This window comes from Primulina tabacum, chromosome 17, assembly GCF_025594145.1.
Source record: "Primulina tabacum isolate GXHZ01 chromosome 17, ASM2559414v2, whole genome shotgun sequence".
Lineage (NCBI taxonomy): Eukaryota > Viridiplantae > Streptophyta > Magnoliopsida > Lamiales > Gesneriaceae > Primulina > Primulina tabacum.
Genome location: NC_134566.1, coordinates 29,523,817 through 29,535,213, shown reverse-complemented (window position 1 = coordinate 29,535,213; position 11,397 = coordinate 29,523,817). Strand labels below are relative to the sequence as shown.

At 33.9% G+C, this 11,397-nt stretch overlaps 1 pseudogene; it reads left to right on the top strand.

Moving 5' to 3' along the window:
• The first annotated feature begins 2,974 nt into the window (after positions 1 to 2,974).
• On the top strand, positions 2,975 to 6,729 carry LOC142531979 (ribonuclease III domain-containing protein RNC1, chloroplastic-like; annotated as a pseudogene).
• The last annotated feature ends 4,668 nt before the right edge of the window (positions 6,730 to 11,397 follow it).

Here is an 11,397-nt window from a genome sequence, read left to right as displayed (position 1 = left end):
CGCAAGATAACATATTTTTAGATTTTAAATAAACCACCATAGTATGATATTCACGATAAGCAAATGATAAATTGCAAATACCGAATATCTTAGTATCGACATGGTATATCGAAAATTCAATATTTTTCCGCATCTGTAAACTCAACTCACTTATTTGACACAGCGGGACGGCCATCTTGACAAGTCTAGTTAGTTTTTAGTTACATTATGCGAGTCGGTTGGAGCTAATCCGTAACTCGTCACAACTCACAATTCGACAAAATGATTTAAAAAATATCAACTCAATCTACCAGACAGAACTCATTCATTGTGACAGCTCAAGTGACTGAAAGTATAGGTTCTTAAATGAATGAGAGTAGAAAACAGACCTAATTGTCAGTTGATTGTTTTTTTTTTTATTTATTGAGATGGACAGTGTAATTTATGGTTTCTTGCTTTCATATTCAATATTGGTGTGTCATATGTTAACATCCTATTCTATATATCGATATAATATACAGTTGCAGACAGAAACCATCTCCACTAGGATCCAAATTTTATTTGAATTAATATTTAATTTTACACATTTTTAATATTTTAGAAATTTATTTTAATGTATATCAGGTACATGTAATTTCGTATCAAGATTTTGTGGCCGAAAATTTCAGTCTCCTTGGCAAAGGGTCTACATCTTGCTGATTGATCCATCCATACACACATGCGCAAAAACTTTTGTGAGACGGTCTCACGAATCGTATTTTGTGAGACAGATATCTTATTTGGATCACCCATGAAAAAGTATTAATTTTTATTGTGAATATCGGTAGGGTTGACCCGTCTCACAGATAAAAATTCGTGAGACCGTCTCACGAAAGACCTACTCCATATATATATATATATATATATATATATATATATATATATATATATATATATATATATATATATATATATATATATCGGCACAAGAAAACATGTGGCCTTAAAATTCAACAAATTTGAACGAAAAAAACAAGACTTATCATAAGCACATAATAATGCAATGGACACATGATACTTTTATCTTATATCATTATCAAGCATACGCGATGCATATATATAAAACCATATAATATCTATACTAGTATATATTATATATAAATAATTGGTTTAGTTATAATTTTGTATACAATAAGTACGGGATATACAAAAGAAACACGTAATATTTATATGTTATACAAAAGTAAGAAGCCTGAGGCAAAGCCTAAGATACATTCAAATCGATGTAGTAGATGAACATTTGACTAATAATTAGATGTTCGATTTTATTTATCAATACTTTTTCGGACGATCTTGTCACACAAGCCGTGTCCAGTATAGTTTATTTGTATGATAGTTCGTATAATATTATGTTAATATAGAGTTTATCAGTGTACATAAAAAAATAACGGTTGCACATAAAATAATATATGTGTGTGTGTGTTTTTGTGTGTGTGTGTGACGAGAGATGGCGTATACAATAAGAACAAGGTGGAAGATGGCCCATATTAAATTTCCAGCTAATAACGTGAACCACAATTTTTCGAAGCGATATAGTCAAATGACTGGAAAAGCTAAATCAAGTAATGAAGAGTCATTAAATGGCTGGATAGATGTATCATCTCGTTGGTAGTGACGGAGTCACGAGTTAGGTTCTGTCCGGACTAGAATTTTAAACTCTAGAATCTTTTAATATTTTAAATTTATCTACTCGGACTAATATCATGTTAATCCAAAATTATATAAAATTTACATATAATTTTTTTTAAAAAAAATTGACCTACTCCGACTAAAGCCTCTGTATCTATGCCACAATGTGGGACTCATATAAAATATCTTTAAAAATATTAATTTCCCTTATATGAAATAATTGTTTCGCTAAAATAAATACCACCATATCCAACAAAATATTCAAATTCAAAAAACATTTATAAGATCATTAACCATATCCAACATAAAATTTTCGCAACAAAAATATTATCTCCCCTGGATTAAAATTCTAAATATAGTGAACCATAAATGATTCTTTAAACCCCCCATTCATTAATTTAAATAAAACATACAAATTATCAAAATAATGTTTTTCTTGAGAGTACAAATATAATATTATTCTAAACTACAGATATATAATGTAAGTGTTGCACTACTTACGGGATTTGAGCGTGAACCCGAGACTTATTTATCTCGAACGATGAAAGTATAAAGAAATAAATAAATTAATTAAGAAAATGATCTTCAATCAGCGATACTCGAACATGCTCGAGATCAACATGTCTGACTTCAACTGTAATCATTGGGCCAAGGCCACCCGACAATTATCAAAATAATTTGTTATCATATCCATAATATTTATGATTAAGTGGTATTAAATGTAGAAAAGTAAGCTCACATACCCCAACTGGGCTAGACAATATCTATTTAAAATATACTCATTTGTCATTTTTCCTGCCCAAAAATTCCAACATTCAAATGATATTTTATGCATAGGGTGAAATCATTCTTACTTTATTTCTCGCGTAAAAATCATATCGAACATAATATTTTATGATCATATGTTACGTTCTATTATCTATAATTTTTTTGTTACTCATTTACTAATCATTCAAAAAATAATTTCATATTTCCAATCAAGTGTAGCCTTGGTGCTTGAAATGCTAATACCCAATTTCTTTCCTAATCAACCAATTGCCATACATAATCTCATTATATAAATATTATAAATTTCAAAATATTGTTTTTTTAAAAAAAAAAATCCCATCATGAATCCAAATCTCTAAAAAAATCCAAATGACTTTCATTTGGTACTACAAAATATTAGATATAGCCCAATGGTTGTGCAAGGAGGCCCATTAATGTATGCATTATATACCAAAAGTGGGTTGGGCCTCATTTCTGGTGCGATCCGGTTTGGGCCCAAATAATCTATGCACAACGCTTTAAATTAGAAACCCAATGCGCTTAGAAATAGCTTCCCGCCCCTTTATCTATTGAGAATTAGCAATTTCACCGAGAATTATTACCGTTGGCGAGCTTCTCGCCGGAATCTAGTTGCACCTTATCCCCGCCACCTCCACCAATCTGTGTCGCAAAACCCTGCAAAAATCTCCTTGAATGGCTGCAATAATCTAGACAATTTCACTTTAAAACCCTGGTTTTCAATCTAAGTCCAGGCCCCGGTAAAAAGATCCTGCAATTTAATCTTCTTAATGGAGATATCTTCGTCTTTCACACTCCAACCCACACCAGACTTATCGTTTTCCTGCTCATTCTCGCCCTTCCCTTTTGAAACCCACTCAAATCCCCTAAAATCCAATCAAATTTCCATATCGTGGCTGTAGCAGTCGACCCGAAAGAACTGCCTCAAAACAGCCCTAAGAGACTCTTGAAAGAGCTGGCAGAGCGCAAGAAAGTTGTGTCCCCCAAGAAGAAGCCACCCTCGAGAAGATTCATCCTCAAACCCCCTCTTGATGATACTAGATTGGCAGAAAGATTCCTCAACAGCCCACAGTTGTCGTTGAAAGCTTTCCCTTTATTGAGTTCTTGCTTGCCCTCTATGCGGTTAAACAATGCGGACAGAACCTGGATGGATGAGTATTTACTGGAAGTGAAGCAGGGTTTAGGATACCCGTTGGAGCCTTCGGAGAATTACGGAGCTGATAACCCGGCTAAGCAGTTAGATACATTGTTGTATTTCGCATTTCAGCACCCCCATTGCGATAGGACTAATGCGCGGCATGTGAGATCGGGGCATTAACGGTTGGGCTTCTTGGGGGAGTATGTGTTGGAGTTGGCCTTGTGTGAGTTTTTCTTGCAGAGATATCCAAGGGAATCCCCGGGGCCAATGAGGAGAGGGTCTATGCTCTGATTGGGAAAAGGTTTTTCCCTAAGTGGGTCAAAGCTGCTAGCTTGCAGAATTTGATTTTCCCTTATGATGATATGGATAGGTCGATGCCAAAAGATAGAGAACCTCCGGTCAAGTATGTTGCTTCGTTTTTCAAGTTTGCTTACTTATTTACTCAGTTTTTTAGCTTACTTTTGGTGCTTAATTGTATACATTTTGATTACCTAATCTAAATTCCTTTAACGGACATGCTTTGAGATATATTATCCCAAGGCTGTGCTTGGTGGAAGATGAGAGAGATTACGCTTCAGTCAAGGTTAATCAAATGAATTTGATCGGAACATATCTTTAAAAGCTCAGAAGATATGATCTAAGCTCGAGTCTCAATGAGACTCAGTGCACCTGACTCAGCCCTTCAACGAAGCACTCGCTGGATCCCTGAATTTGGTGCGCTTTAAAGGCTAGAGGAACTTTTTTTAGTGCTATTTAAATGTAGGGATAATAAATTCAGGGTGTGTTAAATGTAGGGATGGTGAATTTAAGTTGAAGTGCGAGATAATAGTTATTCGTTTTCACTCATTAGCTAATGAGTGTTTTTGTTAGGTATAATTGGTTATAACAAGAAATTTTCTCCAAATATTTAGATAATGTCGTATTATCTCATAGTGCGGCTAATTTTAATAAGATCCATGTCTTACCTTGCACTATGTACCTCATGCTCTGGGCATTCGTACACGTTAGGGTGTTTTGTGCTTCTAATAAATATAGACTGACAAAATGTAAGAGATATTGTAAGTGTTACTCTATGTTTCAACTACACGAATATGTCATAACATTTGTGGGTTGTGACAATTCTAAGTTGTAGAGTAATTTATGCTGTGTTTCATCAGTTATGTTAAGTTTAGACTTCGATAGACGATTGATAACATTTTGAATTCATATGCATGATACAGGCAGAGCTTGCCAAGCAATCAATTATGCACACTTTACATAACAACAATATGAACTCCCAATTCTTGAGGAAATTTTAATGATTTCAAATGTGAACAACGTATTTGGCTGTCTAATTCCTTGTCCTCAATCTTTGTCATTTTATTAAGTTGGCTTGTTATGATTTACTCGCATTGTGTATGTTGGCGGCAGATCGGTATTCTGGGCCTTGTTTGGTGCAATATATTTGTGCTATGGCATGCCAGAAGTGTATAGAGTTCTTTTTGAGGTTTTTGGAATGGATCTTGAGGCTGAAGATTGCCAGCCTAAACTGAGGAGACAGCTTGAGGATGTAGATTATGTATCTGTTGAATTTGAAAGTCAAAAGCTGAGTTGGCAAGATGTAGCTGCTTATAAGCAAGCATTAGTTCCTTACCATCTCTATTCTATCTTTGAATTAATCTACCATTCAAAACTTATGACCTTTTCTTTCGACGTTCTTGTTTGAAAAATGGTGTTTCTATTATTCCATTTATTAAGAAGATGGATTGTCAACTCATTGGTGTATTAATGCTTGACAGCCCCCGGAAGATGCCCTTTTTAATCACCCATGGCTTTTCAGGGCGTGTGTTCCACCAGGAATGCATCGATTCCAAGGCAACATTTGGGATTATGATTGTAGACCTCAAGTCATGCAAAGACTAGGATACCCGTTAGTGAGAACTGATACGGTTCGTGAGATAACGGATGCTAGGAATATTGAACTTGGAATTGGATTAGAGGTAATCCTTTCATCTTGATCTGGAACTCATATATTGATTGGTTCAGAGGCCATAAACCAAAAAATTAATGTATTTTTAGAAAATTACAAAATGGAACTCTATGTGCAACTCTCTCAAAACTTTGAAAAATGTTACGATGTTTCAGTTGAGCGTAAAGTCGAAAATGATAAATATAGTTGTTGCAGCTCCTGATAAATCTATGCCTTTATCTATCAAACCTGAAATTCTTTGTCTTTGCATCTAAGTGAATTATATAATATAGCTATTTTATGTCTTGTCATGATATTAGGTAATAGTCCGTTGTTACTTTGTTATGCTCAAATTAGCGTCGAGCATAATTTTTTCCAGAAATTTTTACAGTTTCTTACTTATATTGAAAATACAGCTTTTTTTCCTTCACCCATCCAAGTACAGGTTCGAACACCCTCGCTTTTGCTTCGAACGACTGGAATACCTTGATCAAAAAATCCAGCTGGTATGCACTCTGTAAATTTATAGTGTTCGATTTATCAATATACTAGCTATCTTTGTAACTTTGTTGTACTACTGTTTGAAGTCGGTTTCCGGGAAGAGTTTGCTATGATTTATCTAAGTTCTCAGATAGTCAGATTAATCATTGAGTGAGAGGATGTATACAAAGTAGCTACGAGAAAATCCATCATGTACAGTCCTGTTTGTGCTGGCCCGTGATCACAGGGTGCAACTATCTTGAGCTTAAATCTTCAACATTGTGCAGGACCTTGTGATGGCCGAAAGGCAGCTCATGAAGCATATAGACGCCCCCGGAAGACGGTTACAAGAAAAACATCGTTGCATTTTAATGAACAAATTTTGCGGGAGATACTTGAGGGAGAAATATCTCCACCGTTTCATAATTTATAGTGAGGAAGTGCAAGACGCATATGAACACAACCGAAGGCTTAGAAATCCAGCTTCAACTTCAGTTCAACAAGCCCTTCATGGGCTTGCTTACGCTGTATATGGAAAGCCAGAAGTTAGATGGCTCACGCTCGAATTTTTCGGTTTTGAGCAGATTCAACCTAAGGCTGTATCATGAAAAATGAAAAAAAGTTTGTGCTTCATATCGAACAAATGGAGCATCTTTATTCGATTTTGTGTCAGAGTGAGATTATAACATGTAAATTCTTGAAGTATATTTGAACTAGTCAATTTGTTTTCTGTGCCCCCGTCAGATTTCTGTTCATTTTGGTTGTTTTTGTCTGAACAAATTGCACAGTAAAAGGGCATAAAACTGCTTACAGTCGATTAAGTTCATGCAAAATTTTTTATGGAATTCATATATCATACGTAACTCTCCTGCTACCGCGTTATTTCTCCTAAAAGTAAATGGGACCTATCCGCCGGACTGTATAATCGAACGACCAACAAATATATGTCAGGCAAAAAAGTCTGGTCCTCCATTAAATGTAAATGTGTGTTTTTTCGCCTACTAACTTTGAATTTTGGTGCATTAATAATGGCGAGGCAAACACACATTTTATTAAATAAAACAAATAATATTACCATTACTGGATACAACAATTATTATCGAATAAATAATTATACATTGAGGTCACATTTCGAGCATGTATTTGAAATATGTGGATTTCGATTATATTTTTATTGTTAATAAAAAAAATAAATGAAATATTAAATATATATTTTAATTACAACGGTTTTTTAAACCCGTTTCTATATTTAGCGACGGTTTTATTAAAACTGTCGCATTTTTTAAATCAGCGACGAGTTATGTAAAAACCGTTGCTAATTTAAAAATTGCGACGGTTTTATTAACAAACCGTCTCTAATAGCGACGGTATAACCATAAACCATCGTTATTCAAAAACTGTCGCAAATTGTCTATAAATATCCACATCTTCGGTCCAATTCTTCACATCATAATTTTTTCTCTCTTAAATGATTTTAAATTCGAAATAAGAAAAGTTTTTTCACTTAAAATCTTGGTAAATTTACAAGTATTAGTTAAAATCATGAATATTATTAGTTTAGTTAAAAATTGTAAGTTTTTTCTGGCAGATTTATTAAATTATAAAAGTATTTCTTATTTTACGTAAAAAAATCGCGACGTTCGAAATTCGTCGCTAATTAGCGACGGTTTAGTCAAAAACCGTCGCTAATTAGGGACGACTTTTTCAAAAACCGTCGCTAAAATATACGAAACTACGGAAATCATATCATAAATCGTCGCAACATGATAGCTACGATTTGAATTCACTTTCAACAACACCCTCAGTTATAACAGTTTTAAAAATGTGAACTAGGTTTAGCGTTTTTCTTGTAGTGATGCTAGTGTGATAACTCAGAATTTACCGATCGATGTTCGGAAAAATATGATCGTTTGTTGCAATCTGAGTTATATTTCCGGCATGTTTTACATCAATTTAAGTCTCTCGTATAAATAACAGGCTTTAAAGTTTCAAGAGATGTGGTATGGTATTCTCAAAGGAAAAATACATGCAAAGAAAGACCTCTTAGCCAAGAAATGTGAACTAGGTTGATAGGGACAATCGTGTTACGATAAGACTTCCAGAAACACAGGCTTCGATGCCATTTATTTAATAAAAAATCATTTCCAGAGTAAATAGAGACAGAAACCTGAGTTAATTATCGAATTATATTTATACAAAAATTAATTGGCAGACCCTTTGTCCGCCGGCTTCAAGTGCATCACGTGATCCCTTACCTTTGTTCTTACAAACATTATTAATTTTGTCCACTTTATATTTATTTAAATTTAATATAAAATATCTTATTCTATTTTTAACCCCTCATTGTTATAATAACAATAGTATATTTTTTCATTACAAAACAAATTGATGCGTGATTAGCGGAAATAACTTTCTTTCTATTATTACTAAGACAATAAATTATACTCTCAGATCACCTTTCGTTTTTAGTTTGTCAAAAATATACAAGTTTTCTAATATACTTCTATTTAATTCGATATTTTATAATTAATTGACTAACACTCATTAAAAAAAATTTAAAATTGAATTTATACAATTGAGACGAAAAAATCACTTAAAAGTTAAAAGTTGAGGTACCTTAGCTTGTGTTTGGATTATATATATACACACACATATATATATATATATTGGGTTATGTGTGTTAATGATCTTTTCTTATATGTGAATGAAAACCAAGAGATGATGGTTTGTCCCATATAGGAAAAATAAAGTAGTATATGCGAGCTTATATTGTGTTATACTTTATAGAAGTGTAAGAATGATTCGTCAAGAGGCTCTCTTGCACACGTCGACGCAGGAGCCCAAATCATGGGCTCGATTGAAACTTGAAAATTCTTGACATTGTGTGCAAGCGTACGAGCGGGACCTGAATGCGTCGAATGTCGAACCCAATCAAAGCAAAAATTGCCTATCTACACCAGCAAACATCCACTCTTCCGTTCAGGTATTCTTCGGTATTCTTTCATTCGCCAGTGTGGTGATTTGTGCGACATCATTGTGGGTTTGCCCGTTGTATTCTGTTAAACAGACGTCCGATTAAATCATCGAAGCACATACCGGATGAGATGAATCTGTTTAAAAAAATTGTATTTGCTACAGGCTTCGCAAGCAATGCTATCACTTTTTATGGTGCAATTGGGTCTACTTGCGCGACCTCAACTCGAGATCGGTTTTTACCTAGTCGGGTTGGATTTGGGTAGCTTACCTGACTAGGTAAGATGATGTATTTAGATGTTTGATACGTGTTATGTTTGGGGTAATTAAATTCAAAAATTAAATAATCTGATATCCCATAAGGATCCGGGTCATCATTAACCCATTTTATACTTGGATGGTCCATATCAAAGCAAATATGCAGGGTACTCTACTCAAATACCCGGCACTACGCCTCTTCCCGGGCAATCATCATCATAGCCCGGGCTCTCAAGCAAATACCCGGATACCTTACTTACCCGGGCTACCTTGAGAATTACACTACACTCGAGTGTGATTGATACAGACCGTCTAATCTGTCAGAACCGCTTGGGCTTGGAGTGTCCTAGAAGTCATCAGAAGCTAGAGTATGGGCAACCGACTTGCCATACTTAGTAGGTGGTACTGTAATCGAGGTACCTACCCCATTTTCTACTATAAATAGCAGGTATTAATGTCATTTATTGATTCTGAAATCTTTGAACTCTAAAGCACTCACATATATCCTCACATATATTGCTTGTGTTCATCCTCAACCTTCTAACTTAAGCATCGGAGTGGATACGTCGGACACCCCTCCGGCGCCCATTCACGAGTTTTTTTCTTGTTTGCAGGTGTTATCGCAGTCATTATCTTCACTCAAATTCCCAAACACTATAAATTATTGATTTGACCCGTTGGAACCTTTTACCGGGCTCATCCATTTCAGCGAGATCATATCATAATCTTTAATGAGTTTTAAAATAATATTAATTTTTTTTCTTATAATGATTGTATATTACACTACGTGACTATTTCAAATGAACTCGTTTTTCAATTTTGTTGGACATCTCTAAATAACACACCTTATAGTAAATACAATTTATCATGTAACCGTTCTCTATAATTTGAAATTATAACCCATCCAAAATATTTATAGAAAAAACATTAATTTTTTTTTCATTTCACAATCTTTGTCCACATGAATATATTTAATACATTGAGCATCTCGAAATCCATCACATTAAAGTAGTCTATACCCTTGACCTTTGCACATAGCTTCTCCATTTCCACATAAACATTTCTACGCATTAATAAAACATTGTTTGTAGTATATGTGTGAGGAAGAAAAGGGTTTTCTTTTATGGTTGGAAGTTGGAAGTTGGAAGTCGGAAGTCGGAAGATATTCCACATCTGGTCTCTACCCACCACTCACTCCATGGAAAAAATTTCAAATATTTATACTAAGTGAAAAAATTTAATAAAATATTTTAGAAGAATCTAAAATATATTAATTAATAAAATTATTTAATTTAAAACATATATATATATATATATATATATTATCAACAGTTAATGATGATTTAATTATGCATGATATTTTCAAGAGAATAAATACATATATGGGAGATTTTAAATAATGAAATAAAAATGTTGTGATCGAAGGAGGATTCTTGATTTGATCAGAAATCAAAATTTCTAAATATTTTATTAAGGGTTATATGAAATAACATATTTTTGCACCAAAATTTTTTTTATCTCCTCCCTCAAAAAAACTTTCGACCACTTCAAGTTTTCACAAGATAAATTTCGACCACTTTCACCGTCGCATGCCGCTAGATTTTTGAAATTCCGGCGACCCAATCTTGATAAATTTCGTTTAGATCTTTGGTGCGATCTATTCGAGGATCCAGTCTCTGATCGCGGATCTTATTTGACGATCGAAGAAAGGAGAAGATCTGTTCGTAGATATTTATAAGAAGGATCAATTCCACTACATCCAAGGTACGTTTTGAACGTCAAGACAAAATTTTTGAACTTTTGTTGCATTATGAGTGCGAGAAAACTATAATCCAACATCAGCAAGAAATTTTTTATGTCACGTAACATCCTTTGATGCCATATCGACACGAGAAAATTATCCCCAATAGACCTACTATGTATTTTGTTTTAAAAAATAGTGAGATGATATATAACAAAATACATAGAACTTTCATTACATGTTTCGACTGCTCTTTTATCATATATTAGTATTTAACACGTGCGATGCACGAGATGATATTATTAAAAATTAGTGAAAATTTTTTTTAGCTAATAATCACTATCATATCATAAAATTTTAGATTGTGTTAGTCTAAGGCAATGACATGATGCTTATCGTGTTTAGTGTATTGATGTCGGCCACCAA